At 34.8% G+C, this 17,358-nt stretch overlaps 1 protein-coding gene and 1 pseudogene across 1 annotated transcript in view; one reads left to right on the top strand and one right to left on the bottom strand.

Moving 5' to 3' along the window:
• LOC114315999 (uncharacterized) overlaps positions 1-17,358 on the bottom strand; it is a 257,057-nt gene that overhangs the window by 160,277 nt on the left and 79,422 nt on the right. The window lies entirely within an intron of this gene.
• On the top strand, positions 5,423-8,031 carry LOC145792419 (uncharacterized; annotated as a pseudogene).

Raw genomic sequence — 17,358 nt, forward strand, 5'->3', positions numbered from 1 at the left:
GTATGGCACCTTTTGAGGCCTTGTATGGCCGACCGTGTAGGTCTCCAGTGTGTTGGGCCGAGGTGGGTGATGCACCTTTGTTGGGTCCGGAGTTGGTTCGGGACACTACAGAGAAAATTGAGCTTATCCGTAGGAGGCTTGTTACAGCCCAGAGTCGCCAAAAGAGTTATGCCAACCATAGGAGGAGGCCTTTGGCGTTTGAGGTAGGTGATCATGTCTTCTTGAAAATATCACCTAGGCGAGGTTTGATGAGGTTTGGGAAGAGTGGGAAGCTATCCCCTCGGTTTATCGGTCCCTTTGAGATCCTTGAGAGGATTGGGGAGGTCGCTTATCGTTTAGCTTTACCACCGCAGTTGTCTGGAGTGCATGACGTGTTTCATGTGAGTATGCTTCGGAAGTATGAGCCGGATCCGTCCCATGTGTTAGATTGGACCGACTTGGAGGTAGATGAGGATGCCTCGTATGAGGAGAGACCAGTTCGGGTCTTGGATAGGCAGGATCAAGTCTTGCGAGGCAAGACTATTCCCTTGGTAAAAGTCTTGTGGAAACATCACGGAGTGGAGGAAGCCACTTGGGAACGTGAGTTGGAGGTCCAAGAGAGATATCCGGATCTATTTATGGATGTTTGAGCATGTATTGTATATTTTGTTGTATTGTTGAACCTTAAGAGTATTGAGTATATCGTAGGTTGTAAAACATGGTTGATGTTTTGATTTAATGGAAGTATTTTGAAACTTGCCTCAAAATGGTAGTTTAATGTAACATTGCATATGTTGGATGTATTGTTGAAATGGAAATATATCATGAATACTGAATATGATATAAAATTGAGAAATGTAGTATTGAAATTTATGAAATTTCAGGGAATGCATAACTATAATGCATGTTGTGGAAAATGTTGTAAACTGCCTCTTGAAAAGAGATGAGATGATCGGTAATGGGTCGAGTTGTTAAAATTCGCATTTTGATAATGTTGGGAATTGAGAAAATCTTGTTTTTGAAAAACTTGTATTTAATTTCGGGGACGAAATTCTTTAAGGGGGGGAGGTTATAGCGATCCCGGTTGTCCCTTTACTATTCTGTTGTATTCCGGACTCAGTTCCGTGGAGTTGGTACTTGTATCTATGTTGTTGTCATCCTTTAATTCCATTTGTTTGAGTTCTAGGATGTGTTAAGCATGTTTCGAACAGGTGGGTTGAACCTTGGTCTGAAATCTTGTTGCCAGGTTTTTGGTCGTTCCGCTCGAGCGGGCCTTGTTGCGCTCGAGCGGAGATTGCATGCTCCCAGTTTTTTTGTGTCCCTGCAAAACTTCTGCAGGTGTGATTTTTACGCTCGAGCGGTAGAGCTCGAGCGGGTAGTACTTTTTGGTGTAAGTTCTGGGAGGGGGAAATCTACGCTCGAGCGGATGTACTTTATTCTTGTGTCTTGGCGCTCGAGCGTACCTAGTTTTTGTTCTTGACGCTCGAGCGTTGTGTTCTCCGCTCGAGCAGGAATGTCGTATATCAGTCGGCAGCTGGGCATTTTAAAATCACTTTTTACATTCTCTCTCTCTCTTACTTTCTAAAAAGTTGTTTTGAGAGCTCCTCTCTCTAGAAACTCCTTTCTCTCTAGGGTTTGATCTAGTTAGAGTGTCTCACTATCCTCCAGCCTTTGTAAAAAGTGTGTGGATCATCGAGGGCTCCATTTTGATCCGTGAATCTTTGAGTTTGGAGCATTTTGGTTTTCTTCAACTTCCCCGTTTGAGCTCTAACTTCGAGGTAGGGGTATCCTACTCCTTCTCATGAGTTTTGTCTTTGAATTTTAGCGTTTTGATGAGTTGGGGGTTGTTGGGTAATTTTGAGAAAGTTTGGGCCTTTGTGTAATTTTACAAAAGTTGGGATTTTGTTTATATAAACTTGTATGCATGTTTGGCATAGAGAAATGAGATCAATATTGGTTTATTGGTAAAAATGGAACCTTCGGGTTGTGATGTTAATTATGGGAAATGCTCTAATTACATTGATAAATTAATTGATATAATTAATTTGAAGAAAAAAAGAATTAAATTGAGAATGTTGGAATTGGATGTGTATGGGATTAAAGGGTGTAGTTTGATTCGTTCATCACTCACCTAGTTGAAATGTTGATTATATATCCATTTGGTGCATTTATTTTTAGCATAGAAATAACTGTTTTGGGCTATCAGTGGAGGATAGTCTTGATTGTTGTAGACACTGCATGATGATTAGGCAAACTAAAACTAATCAATTGAGTATGCTATTGAATATAGCAACTGGAATAATACATTAATTCTATGTATTGATTGAATGTATATGACCTATGTTTATATACATGTGTTGTGTGGGAGGAGATAAGGGATGCACTCCATGGTTTAGGGGAAGATAGGGGATGGACCTCTAAACCGGATTTTGTGTGACATTGATACAGCACTACAATGTGTATCAAATGTTCATTATGGAGGTGTTTAAATTGATTTGATATAGAACTAAAATGTATATCGTTATCAATTGTAAAGTATAGAAGTGATTCTATGTTATGTTGATACAGCACTAAAACGTGTATCTTTCGAAAAGTGTGGGAATGGTTTATGTGTTACTGATACAGCATTAAAATGTGTATCCCTCAGAAGTTTTGAAAGTTTTTTAAAGTTGAGTCTAAATCTCATTAAATTATTTGGCTAAATGTTGAGCCTTGTTTTCAAACTCAAAGTTGGAAAAGATAAGAGAAATGAAATGTAACATGGACTTAATGTCATGAAATCGAAATGTGATATATGTAGATGTATCTGTGTTGACCATCTATCAACTGCTAATCTTTTAGTCATTGTTCATGGCTAGTTTAGTGTATTTCTACTGGGTTGTGGCTCACCCTTTATGGGACATCATTTTCAGGTACAGGTAGCATGCCACCTCCAAGAACATAGCTTGGAAGGCAAGAGGCAATCAGGCTTTGGCCGTTTTGTGATCTTTTGGATGTATTACATGTAAATTCAAGCCAAGGGCTTAATGTGTATTGAGGCCTCGTTTGGCAAGAGGCTATTTTAGTCAATTAGCCAAAAAGTTACTAAATTAGTCAAAAAGCCAACAACCCATACCAAAAAGTCAAAGATTCTCTTTTCTCTCTACTTTTTGCACATCTTTTCGTAATTAGCCAAAAAGTCATCCCAAACATACAAGTTTTTTTTACCTACCTTTTTAGCCAAATAGCCAAAAAGTTACTAAATTAGCCTGTTCCCAAACGAGGCCTGAGTTAGTACTCTTCTTTTTTGTAACCAAGTGTTAGCTTGGAAAGCTGTAAGCCGTAGGGCATTTGCTTTTGTTGTTAACATGTAATACTTTTGTAAAGAACTACTCTGATGAATAGAATAATATTTATCTTTATATCAATGCATGTCTAAGTTGATGGGTTTTAATGTTATTATTCTGAGGGCGTTACATTATCTACCGGCAAGCTGCAGAAGAGCCACCGACAACATTGATGGCAGCCACCAACACAACCACCCTATAATAAGATAGCTCAGCTGAAAATCTCCAACCCAAATCTGCGGCCTTCATTCTTGACTTCCGAGGCTTCCTTCACATGGTCACAACTCCTCACATGGAGTAGAAACCCAAGACTCCCAAGTCTCAACATACTAATTTGTAAGAATGAAAACAAATGTACTAACCCTTGTTTTCTTAAGAAATCAGTTTTTGCTCGATCATTGGATTGCCCGGAGACAACCATCCATCTAATTGAACTTGACAACTCATTGGAGGAGGGTGCAAAAAGACATGATTAATGGTACAAGAGTCAACTGTTTGCCTACAATGTCATCATTATTATTTTTTTTTTAAAGAGAAAATAATTTTTAAAATTTTAAAATATATTTAATATTTTTTTTTTCAAATTAATTTTTATTTTTTTAGAAAAATGTAAAAAATAAAATATTGCTTATTTGGGTTCGTTTTTTAGTTCTGTAAAATTCAAACTGGAAGGGATTGAACCGAACCAGCTTAATAACTCCTTCAATCCCAGCCGTCGATGCATATTACAGGGAGCTAATCTTAGTCGTCCATGCGTCAGTCATCACATCGCATTGCTCTCTCTCTCTTTCATGCCTCTCTTTTGCTACCGGAAAGAAAAACCCATAATTTTTTAAACAATTTCTTGAAAAATCACCTTGTTTGGTGTTGATTGATTTTATGAAAATTGTGCTTTTATTTTTCGTATTTTTTGTTTTTAGTAAATATTTTTAATATTTTAAACAAATTTTTTATAGCACCTAATATAAGTATACTTAAAAATATAATATTGTGAAACAAAATCTTTAAAAAATTCACTAAATACCAAAAATATATATATATATATATATATGTATGTATATAAATTCAATATATTTTCATGTATTTATTGATATTTTTAAATATTTTATCGCAAATATTTTATTTATTTTATTTTTTAGGTAGGCATATCTAAAAAGTAAAAAAAAAAAAAAAAAACTTAAACTATTAAAAAATTCACTAAAAATAAAAAATAAAAAATTCAATTTTCAGACAATAAAAAAATTTATAAAAGCCTTAATTATTTGAAACCCTAAGCCCAAATTTTTCCCTAAAATTTACCCAGAATTGTCCATGAGCAGACTTGTCCACATGAGCACATATTAAGCAAAAAACAGTGCATCATTGTTTCTAGATATTTTTTATAATTATTTTAGATAGGATTGTTTCTAGATGTTGTTCATGTTTTTTTTTTTTTTTTATACAACTGTTAATATTCGTTTTGTTTTTTTTGGTAAGGTTGTATTGTAGAAATAGTTCTCGTTGTCTATTGAAAGTGGGAATAATGAAAACTAAAACCTTCCATCAGGTGGGAATGAAGTAGCACTTGGACTGAACTGATTTCGCCCCTAAATTCTCTTTTAATAATTAATTTGCTGTTTTTGGTTAATTATTTTTGTTTAGAATGGGGCTTTTCTTCTTTCTTTCTTTCTTTTTTTTTTCCATTTCAAGCCAAAGCACATGTGGCTCATAATTATAAAAATGCCATTGCCATGTGATTAGGATGGGCTTTATTTATAAAAATTATGTTTTGCAAACCAATTTTATTTTAAAATTAGTTTGTTCACAAATTAGATAAAATAAAATAAAATAAAGTGGCGGATAAGTTTTCTTTAGCAATTGTAGTTTACCATGTACAGAAGTAGATGAACAACCATCTTTAATTAGAAGAGGAAAAGAAAATAAATAATGCTTAATCTAATTGAAGAAGTTAGATTTGGAATCATCTCTTGGAGACAAGTTCAGAATAATCATGTATTACTGGTGTCTTTCCAGATAACATGAATATATAATTTCAGTTGACATTATCAACCTAATTTGAAGACGTTGGATTTGAAGATGTTGGATTTGAGTCAGGCATATTAATATTATTCTTAAAGATGAAAAAGATGATAGCTCTAGGGTTTGAGGAGTCATCCAACAAGATTGGTGTTGGGGTTGTGACCCTTGATGGCTTAATTTTATCAAACCCAAGACACACACACCTATGTTACCCCGCCAGGGCAAGGATTCCTTCCCCGACACCATGGGTGCACCATTACAGGTTGCCACTGTTGTTGTTTAGATTTTTTTCACAGATTTGGAAGAAACCCATTATTGCGGTAAATCATTGTGTTCCTTGTATTGAGATGGGAAGGGTCGTCATTGGAGCAAATGACCCTGTTGTGCTATATGTAAGTAAGTGGTGGTAACACACAGGTGATTGCATATAGCTAGGGGCGGTATTGGATTTTTGGTGAGACTATAGATATTGCTGTTGGGAATTGCTTGAATCGGTTTGCGAGGGTTCTAACTCTGTCGAATGATCCAAACCCTGGGTACAACATCGAGCAGGTATGCAATTGGAAGCAAGTTTCCTTAACCTATATCAGTGGTAAATTGACATAGAGACTGTCCATTAATAGTCATATCTTTTATAGGTTATTGTGTTGAAATGTCTTAAAACTTGTGGGAGACAAAAAAAAAAATAATAAAAAATAATAATAATTGAGCTGCTATTTGGCGTTTTACATGTAGTATAGAAGTTTGCAAATTATTTTTATTAATTTGTTCTGTGTCGATTGTTTGAGCAAACTTTATTTCTTACTATGAATCAGTTTTGCATCATGTTTGAGATCAATACTTGTAGGAGACCACCTTCTGATGTTACTTGACTAGCCTGCATTGTCCTAGGAAAAGGTTTGGTTATGGCCTACCAGGTTATGATCTTTTAATGTTGTATAGCTCGATTTTGGTATCCTCTCCCCCTACCTTCTCAAAAGACAAAAGACACACAAAGACAACTGCAAATGAGGCTTTGAGACTCTTTGATAATTTTCTCAAATCTTTAAAGAAGATATTTTATTGTGTACCTTTTTCTGAACTTTGTTGAAGGTAGGAATTTGGTGGTTGTCAGGCCATTGTAGTTAGCTATATAACACCCTTGTCTTCATTTGTAAGAGAAAATGATTAAACAAGCAGTTTGTAGTACTTCTTTTTCTTTCCTTCTTACTTAACCAAACAGATAAAGGGTGAGGTGATTTTTCCTATCCCTCCCTTTCTTTTCTTTCCTCCGTACATAATCCTTCCTCTCAGTTTTCTTCTAAAAGAATAAGTGGAAGGCCAAAATAAACATCAGCTGGGGCTATGATAAAGAAATAGTTGCCAAGGATTATGAGAGGATATGCCTTTAGATGGAGTTGATTGAAGGCTAAAGATGAAATCTACCTTAAAGGGTTTCAATGCTGACTTTGTTGAGTTGAGTTGAGTTTTATTATTGAATTATTATATACAATTCAACTTTTGTGCTTCTTGTTCTATTTTGAGTGTTGTCAGTGAGCAGTAGATATTGGTGAATTTAGTGCAAGGTTCAAGTTAGGTACTTGTATTTTAAGTTCTTGTTCAACAAAGCTAATAGATGGTTTTTAACGTTGGCAGATTTACCTTTCACCAATATATTTAGTCTTACCTTTATCTTATTTGATTAGTTCTTATTATTTTTAAAGAAATATGTTTAACTACATTTTTTATTATATCTTCATATCTTTGTTTTTGTTATTCTATATTTTAACACAGCTCTACATTGATAATACATGATTAATGTGTAAGTTTATATTTTTGGGGGGTAAGTTTAGATTATATCTATGAGATCTGTAACACATTTCATCACCTCTCATTTATAAAGGTTCTCTCTGGAGCTTTGGTTTACTATTTTATACTTATTTTTCATTCCGGAGATATTCTTAAAATTTCTAAGATAGCCTTCAGAATGTTCTTGAAATGATGCAATGAAGAAATGATTTCTGCTTGACTTATCTTTTTTTCCTTTCTTCATCAACTTGCCAAGAAGGGAGAAAAGTTTATAGACCTTCCCCATGTTGTCAAAGGAATGGACGTTTTGTTTAGTGGAATATTGAGTTACCTTGAAGCCACTGCTGAGGAAAAGTTAAAAAAATAATGAATGCACCCCTGCAGATTTATGCTATTCTCTTCAGGTAATCATTTGGAATGCTTCCAATTTTTAACAATACATATTTTGTGGTGATAAAAAGTTTAGTTGGTAATTTGGTATAGCTGTTTTTTGTAAATTGCAAGTTTTAGTTGAATATTTAGTTTACATGATCTAATTGTGGGCTCAATTTTTACATAGAGTTTAAATTGTTTTAGGAAACTGTGTTTCCAATGCTTATGGAGATTATAAAATGAGCAATGGCACACTAACAAGAAAGATGTTCTCATTGTTGGTGGTGTGGGCTGCAATGAACGCTTACAAGAGATCGTGAGAATCATGTGCTAGGAGAGGAGTGGAAAGTTGTTTGCTACTGATGACAGGTACTATGTTGACAATGGGGCTATGCTTGTGTATACTGGTCTCCTAGCTTATGCTAATGAGACATCAACTCCGCTAAAGGAATCAACATTCACACAACGGTTCAGAACTGATGAAGTACTAGCATTCTGGAGAGAGAAAAAGGATTCATCAAATGGCCTCATGGAAAAACATGTCTAATTACCTGTGTGTTTCAAGGTATTTTTTTTCAGTAACGTCATGGATTAGTTGCTTCCTAATTTTATAGAAGGTTTGAAGTCCTTCAGGAAATGACAAAATCGGCAAGCTATAGACCATCCATGGCTAATAATTTGATTTCTCTACCTATCTGCATGGAAGTCCAACTGTGGATCAAAATTTTTTCTCTTTTAATTTTACTTTGTGGAGCTGGCAAGCTTTGTATTTATTTGACAGGCAAGCTTCTACCTATGAAATTTGGAGAGCTTCTATTTCCACACACTATTTCATCTTGGTGCACACATTTTTCTTTTATGAATCGGATATCCACTTCCGAACAAAATATCATGGTTCGAAAATCAACTTCCTAACAAAATCTTATGGTTTGGCTATATATCTTTGGTTCAGAATTTGATTTCTGAACCATAGGTTTGGTTTCAAAAGTTGATTTCCAAAGTACACAGTTTTGTTCGGAAGTTGATTTCAGAATGAAAAATGGTGAGTAAACTGAGAGAAAGTGTTGTGTGGAAATGGAAGCTCCTTGAATCAGCTTCTTGCATTGTTTATCAGGTTGTAAGCATACAATGCTTGTAGAAGCATGAATTTGGAACTAGGCAGGAGCAAGATTGAGACTTCACCTTCTGAATTGCTTGGGTTTTCATGTTTGGAAGTTAGGGGATTATAGGAGGGTTTCAAACCATATATATTTATATACAAGAGTGTTATTTTGTAAAGAAATATATTTTTGTGTCAGTATTCAGTACTCATCGAAAGGTTTTTGGAGACCCATCAAATTTTGAAAGCCAGAAATTGAAATGTGATTGTTGAAATTTTGAGAATTTTTTAATAATGGTATACAAATATTTGTAATGAAATTCTAAGAGGAATAAGTTGTTTTTTCATAAGTAGTAGTAACACAACATCCATTCTTCCTCAATTTGGAATTATTTATATTTTTCTTTAGTATTTTATTTTTAGTGTGTGAATCCTCTAGTTATTTAGTTGTTTCCGTTCTTTATTCTATTTCTCAACTATTATTGCCTTATTTGTTTCCTTTTTTAAATTTAAACCTTGAACTTTTGAGTAATAAGTAGAGAGGTCTCAACTGATTGGTTGGGCAAGATGGCCGGGTAATCCTCTCCCATCTTGTATCTTAGCCCTGAACTTGATTCTCTGGGGACGATGGGACTAGGTATTGCGTGGAGTCATTTTGTGGGATATGGTTTCTTAGTTCTTCAAATCAAGTGGCACTTTTCATGCAAACAATCCTAATATGTATTATGTTATGTGATCTTGTGGGATATCAGTTTAGGCATTTGGATTCCCAATGGGTTTTGGAATAAAAGAAAATTCATTAGCATGTAGCTTTGGATATTTTTGGTCATGTAAAGCATATTAGTGGTTGAGTGGGCTTCCTTAGGCTCAAGAGGTTTGGTGTGTGTCAGCCTATATACCGAAAATTTTGGCTTGCTTATATTAACAAATGGTCTAGCGTAATTAAGTATTGATTTTAATGACAACCGAGTTTAAGATTGTGGGCCCAAGAATTTGTTATTCTAGTCTTGATTTTCACTTTCTTTGGTTGTTTGTCATTTATCTTCATATATTTACATAATTATTTTGGCTAAGAAGATTTATTCTATTTTCAGGACATGCAAATATAGGGTGGTTATTGCCAGGCAACAAGGAGGGGGTAATTTGCTGAGTTACAAAGATTGATGAAGATCTGTTGTGAGCTCTCACTATGAAGAATTGGTGAAATACTAAATGTGTTTCCAAGGAGTTGAATAGTTTTTATTTAAAGACATTAGTGGAGAAAAAAGGAAGTGTAACATTGATTGGAGAACAACTTACACCATTAGTACCAATTATGTATGTGTATATTTATAATCTTGAGTACTGTTTATCTTGTTCAGCTAAAACATATATGTTAAACAGTGACCAAAGATCAAGTTCTTGAAATGAAATATGTTGATCTACTAGGTCTTGTTGGATTGACATATTTATTTGAAAGTGACTCAGATGGGTGTAGATTCTTAGATTGGTACGACTTAAAACTAATTATTGAATTGGTAAGACTTTAAATTACAACGGAGAAAAGTAAAGAGCAATTTCGCAGAATGTAGACTTCGAACTTTATAAGCATTCTTTTTTGCATCCTCAGCTACTGCAGCATTGGAATGTTTGGAAGCTTTAAGCTGGTGCAATCTTAGAGGGTTAAAGATGGTCACGATATGGACGGACGGTCAAGAGTTGATTCGGCAGCTTAAGGAAGGTAGTGTGATGGATTGGGATATATCACACATATTAAGGGATATTAAGGTTTTATGTAATTAGGGTAAATTACACTTTACATCCCCGCACTGCACTCAGTGGCGTGGCCAGAAATTTTGTTCAGCGGGGTCAATTATTAGATTTCACATAGTGTAGAAATATGACGCACGAACATCCCTCTATAGATCATATACTAGTGTTTAATACGTGTTCGACACAGTCACGCAATAAGACATGTTAGTAGAAGTGTCCTATTTTTATTTTTATTTTTATTTTTTATTTTTTTCAATTGGTCATGCTAAGGATACCGGGTGTCTCATTTATTATTATTATTATTATTATTATTATTATTATTATTATTATTATTATTATTATTTATTTTTTATTTTTTATTTTAAGTAGCATACTCATGGTTAATAAATTTAATAAAAATAAATATATAATATTCAAATATATCACATTAACATTTACAAGAAACTTTCTAAATTTTATATATTGTCAATTACATTGACAAAACTAATTACAAGGAATTTACTGGGGTCAATTTATGAACAAATAAGAATTTATCAAAATTAATATATCGTTTCACTGGGGTCAATTTATAAAAACCCCAAACTTCTTGCTAAAGTCCTATATATACCCTACAAAATTTTGAAACTTCACTGGTGTCAACTGACCCCAGTACATTAGGAGTAGCTCCGCCCGTACGTGCACTTTGCATCAAATCTCACTTTGACCCCCCACGCATGAAATCATAACAGTTAACCCCCTACATTTCTGGTCAAAACCCACTTTGGTCTCTACACTTGAAATTGTGACAATCAACCTCCTGTATTTTTGGTCAAAAGTGCAATTTGAGCAAAAGTGTAGAGGGTTAACTGTCACGATTTCATATGTAGGGACCAAAGTAGAATTTGACTAAAAGGACAGGGAGTTGATTGTTATGATTTTATATGTAGCGGCCACAGTGAGATTTGATACAAAATGCAAAGTGTAATTTACTCGTGTAATTATTTTGGTCATGTATGTATTAAGAAAGTTCCTAGAAAGGAGGTTCATACTGCACATGTAGCTGCAAAAACCGCGACAAAATCGTTGCTAGTTTTGTTTTGTTATGAACATTGTAATCTCCTTATATTGCCTATATTAATATATGCTCTGTTCCTAAATAATAAAAAAATAAAAAAATAAAAAAAGTCACCATATTAAGATATTTGGCAAGAAAGTGACTTCTTTGAGATGAATTAAGGCCTCATTTGGAGACAGGTTATTTTAGTAAGTTTTTGACTTTTTAACTAAAAAAATGAGGTTAAAAAACTAATATGTTTAGAATGATTTTTTGATTTTTTACGAAAAATGTACAAAAAGTAGAGAAAATAAATCTTTGACTTTTTTATATAAGTTATAGGTTTTTTGATTTTTTTAATAATTTTTTGGCTTTTAAGTTAAAACACTCACATGTCAAACGAGGCCTAAATGTACTTTAGCTCTTTCCTAATATATTTACTAAAACTTCATTTTCAGAGGAAAGAGACAACAAAGAGCCACGAATTTTCCTAGAGTAAACCACCTTGTATTATATTAGTATATATATAAGTTGTGAAAAGAAGACTCATACCGCAGAATTTAAATAGTGATTATAACGCCCTCAAAATAATAACATTAAACCCATCAATATAGACATACATTTATATACAAAAGATCCACATTCTTCAATTCATCAGAGTACTTCATTACAAAAGTATTACATGTTAACAACAAAAGCAAATGCCCTACGGGCTTACAGCTTTCCAAGTTAACACTTGGTTACAAAAGAGAGCATTAACTCAATTACATATTAAGCCCTTGGCTTGAATTTACATGTAATACATCAAAAGAAATAAGACAACAAAAGTGTGTCTGCCTCTAGCCTCCCAAGCTATGTCCTTGGAGGTGGCATGCTACCTGTACCTGAAAATGATGTTCCCATATAGGGTGAGCCACAGCCCAGCAGAGGTATACTAAACCAACTATGAACAATGACTAAAAGATTAGTAATTGATAGATGGCCAACACTGATACATCCACATATATCACATCACAATTTCATAACATACGAGTCTATGTCACTTTTCATTCTCCATCTTTATTTAATAGATAAGCATATTAGCTATACCAACACATCAACAGATAAGCATATTAGCTGTATCCACACTTCACTAGACAAGCATATGAGCTGTATCTACACTTCTCAAAGATAAGCCTATGAGTTGTATCTTCACTTCTCTAGACAAGCATATGAGCTGTATCTACGGAGTTCATCCCCCATCTCCTCCCAACCCTATTCGGTTTAGAGGTACATCCCCCATCTTCCCCTAAACCGCGGAGTACATCCCCCATCTCCTCCTCTACACACAATGCATATAAACACAAAGGTTCTATACATAATCAATCAATACATAAAATTAATGTATTCTATCCGCGGTCATACTCTATGACGCATTCAATCGATTAGTTTTAATTTGCCTAATCATCATGCATTGTCTATAACAATCAAGACTATCCTCCACCGATAGCCCAAAGCAGTTATTTCTAAACAGAAAATAAATGCACAAAATGGATATTAAATCAACATTTCAATTAGGTGAGCGATAAACGATCCAACTACACCCTCTAATCCCTTCCCTTTCCAATTTCCACATTCTCAATTCAATCCCTCATTTCCAACAATTAATTCTACAAATTAATCAATCAATGTAATTAGGGCATTTTCCATAATTAACATTTCAACCCTTCACGGTTTCATTTTCATCAATGTTTCAACATTTACTTCATTCATTCATGCCAAACATGCATTTAGGCTTTATATAATTAAAACCCTAACGTTTGTAAAATTACACAAAGGCCCAAACTCTCTCAAAATTACCCAACAACCTCCAACATATCGAAATGCCAAAATTTAAAGACAAAACTCATAAAGAGGAGTAGGATATCCCTACCTCAAAAGATGACCCCCAACCAAGAAGGTGAAGAAGACGAAAATGCTCCAACCCACAAATTTCTCGGATCAAAAGATAGCCCTCGACGATCAACAACTTTTTTGTAAAGGCCAAAGGTGAGGAAATCACTCCTACTAGATCAATACCTATAGAGAAGGGAGTTTCTAGAGAGAGAGGCTCTCAAAAATGGGTTTTAGAAAAAGTAGGAGAGAGAAAGGAAAGTAAAAAGTGATTTAAAATCACTCAGCGGATAACTCATATACGCATGACCCGCTCGAGCGGAGAACACAACGCTCGAGCGCCAAGAACAAAATCTGGACACGCTCGAGCGCAATACGGCCCGCTCGAGTGCCAAGACACAAGAATAAAGCACTTCCGCTCGAGCGCGAAAACCAGTCCGCTCGAGCGTAGATTTCCCCCTCCTAGAACTTATGCCCAGAAAGTACTACCCGCTCGAGCGCCAACAAACCCGCTCGAGCGTTACCGCTCGAGCATAAACAAACCCGCTCGAGCGTAAAAATCACATCTGTAAAAGTTTTGCAGGAACACGAAATACTGGAGGTGTGCAATCCCCGCTCGAGCGCAAGAAGACCCGCTCGAGTGGATCGCCTAAAAACTGGACAACAAGGAATTGAAACCAAGGCCTAACCAACCTATAACAACCCTGCTCAAAACATCCTAAAACTCAATCAAGTGGAATTAAAGGACGACAACAAAATAGATACCACTACCAACTTCACGGAACTGAGTCCGGAATACAACAGAATAGTAAAGGGACAACCGGGATCGTTATAGTGATTGACGGAAATATATATACATACCACAAGTCCATAAGCCATCTATTCAGGAACAACTGGTGGAGGTTGTATTCTTAATAAAGCTAAAAAACGTATATGCTTTGTATATGATTCAAATCTCAAGGGCTATAGTCTGTAAGCCAAAGAGTCTTTCACCACAATGAAGTTTGGCTGAAATCTGACAAACCATCAAAGAAAACATTGCCAAGAATTTGGAATTCTGATATCATTTTTTAGAGTTGCTATAGCGATCCCGGTATTCCCTGTCGTTGTTTAACTGTAATCTGGACTCAGTTCCGTAGATTCGTTATTGTCTTATCCTCATTTCTATCCCTTACTCTTTGTCTTAGAGTTTTGGGTTGTGTTGGGCAAGTTGGGAATTAGTTGGTTGTGTTTTAAAGCTTTGAAATTTGGCCCAGGTTTTGGTCTCTCCGCTCGAGCGGCGGTTTTACGCTCGAGCGGGCTTTTGTTGCTGCCTTTCCGCTCGAGCGGCAGTTTGGACGCTCGAGCGTGAATTTCCTTCTCTCAGCATTTTGGTCGTCTGCAGAAAATTCTGGGAGAGTGCATCCGGTGCTCGAGCGGATCTTTGGACGCTCGAGCGTGAACCTGTGTCTGTACGCTCGAGCGGGGTGTTGTACGCTCGAGCGGACCTGCTTTTATATCAGTTCGTGAAACCACCTTTTTGATCACTTTTTGATTTCCTTTCTCTCTCTTACTTTTTCAAAACCTCCATTGGAGAGCACCTCACTCTAAAACCGAACTTCTCTCTAGGGTTTGATCTAGCTAGGGTGTTCTCCTTACCTTTGACCTTTGTAAAGGTTGTGTTGATCGTCGAGGGCTTCGTTTTGATCCGTGAATCTTGGAGTTTGGAGCTTTTTGGTTTTCTTCATCCTCTTCTCTTGGGCTCCGAATTTGAGGTAGGGATATCCTACTCCTCTTTATGAATTTTGTCTTTAAATTTTAGCATTTTGATATGTTGGGTGTTGTTGGGTAGATTAAAGAAAGTTCGGGCCTTTGTGTAATTTTACAAAAGTTGAGGTTTTGTTTGAAATAAACCTATATGCAAGTTTGGTATGAAAATGAGTTAAATGATGGGTTGTGGATGAAAATGGAACCTTAGAGTTGTTTTGTTAATTAAGGCAATTTGCCCTAATTGTTTCAATTAATTAATGCATATAATTAATTAAAAGAAATGAGGAATTAAATTGGAAATGTGGAAATTGGGGATGTTTGAGATTAAAGGGTGTAGCTAGATCATTCATTGCTCACCTAATTGAAATGTTGATATGTTATCCGCTTGTGCATTATTTCCTGCTTAGAAATAATTGCTTGGGCTACCGGTGGAGGGTAGTGTTGATTGTTGTGGACAATGCATGATGATTAAGCAAACTAAACCTAATCAATCGGGTGTGTCATAAAGTATGACGGATGATAGAATACATTAACTTTATGTATTGATCGATTGTTTGTATGACCAATGTGATTATATGCACTATGTGTAGACAGTTGATAGAATACATTAACTTTATGTAAGGATTGATTGCGTATGTGATTCTGTGTTTATATGCATTACTTGTGTATGGGAGGAGATAGGGGATGTACTCCACGGTTTAGAGGAAGATGGGGGATGTACCTCTAAGCCGGTTAATGGTTTAGGGGAAGATGGGGGATGTACCTCTAAACCGGCTAATGGATTCTGGGACGCAGCTCATATGCTCACCCGTTGAAGTATAGATATAGCTCATATGCTTATCTGTTGTAGTATAGATATAGCTCATATGCTTATCTGTTGTAGTATAGATATAGCTCATATGCTTATCTGTTGTAATATTGATATAACTCATATGCTTATCTGTTGAAATGTTGATATAGCTCATATGCTTATCTGTTGTAGCAGTGTTATAGCTCATAAGCTTACCTATTGAAAAGTTTGTTGATTTGATATAACACTAAAATGTATATCATCATCGTTTGCGAAGTATGGAAGTAGTCTATGTGTTATTGATACAACATCAAAACGTGTATCCACCTTGTTTTTTTTTAAGTGTTCTAATGATGAACTACAATTTCATCAAATGTTTTGGCCAGAGTACTGAGCCTTGTTTTCAAACCCAGAGTTGAATAAGAAATGGGAAGTGAATGGTAAATAGACTTGGCTGTCTTGAAATTGTATTAAGATGTAAATAGAAGTATAAGTATCGACCTTCTGTCAGTTGCTAATCTTTTAGGCATTGTTTATAATTGGTTTAGTATATTTCTACTGGGCCGTGGCTCACCCTATATGGGAACATCATTTTCAGGTACAGGTAGCATGCCACCCCAGAGGATATAGCTTGGGAGACTTGAGGCAGACATACTTTTGTTATCTCTTTTTCCTTGATTGTATTACAAGTAGATTTAAACCAAGGACTTAATGTATAACTAAGTTAGCACTCTCTTTTGTAACCAAGTGTTAACTTGGAAAGTTGTAAGCCCGTAGGGCATTTGCTATTGTTGTAAACATGTAATACTGTTGTAATGAAATACTCTGATGATTAGTTGAATGTGGACCTTTTATGTATCGATGCATGTCTTTATACGGATGGGTTATTGTTATTATTTTGAGGGCGTGACAGTTGCATATCAATCTGCAGGTATGTTTTTACAAACACATATCTATATACATTTCTCATCATTTTTAGCTATATATCCAATTTTCTGAAAATTAAATTTTTTATTTTTTCATTTTTATTTTTGTTTTTAGTGAATTTTTTTTAATATTTTATATTTTTTTTACTTTTTAGATCCACCTAACCGAGATGCACCTAAAAAATAAAATATTTATAATTTTGTATAAAAAAATCAATAAATACATAAGAATACGAAAATTTACTATATTTTTCATATTTTTTTATTTTTGGTATTTAGTGATTTTTTTTTAAAAAAAATTCACAAATATTATACTTTTTAATTTTATTTATATTAAGTGTCTTTAAAAAGTAAAAAAAATTGCTTAAAATATAAAAAAAAATTCACTAAAAACAAAAAATATGAAAAATTACAAAAACTCAATTTTTTAAAAATTGGAACCAAACAAGGTGATATATTTGAGAATTCTAGCTATGACAACAATAATATTGCCTTGATCAGGGTCTCACATCTTGAATTTTAGCCATTTCTAAATCCACAAAGACAAAAATCATACACAAAGATGAAGATTCTACTTAAATCAAGCAATATATATATATAACAAATGAATTCCAAAAGTGCTGCTATGATGCAAAACAGGGTGGAGAAAAGAG

The sequence above is a fragment of the Camellia sinensis genome, chromosome 6 (assembly GCF_055761805.1).
Source record: "Camellia sinensis isolate YWXY chromosome 6, ASM5576180v1, whole genome shotgun sequence".
NCBI classification, from domain to species: domain Eukaryota; kingdom Viridiplantae; phylum Streptophyta; class Magnoliopsida; order Ericales; family Theaceae; genus Camellia; species Camellia sinensis.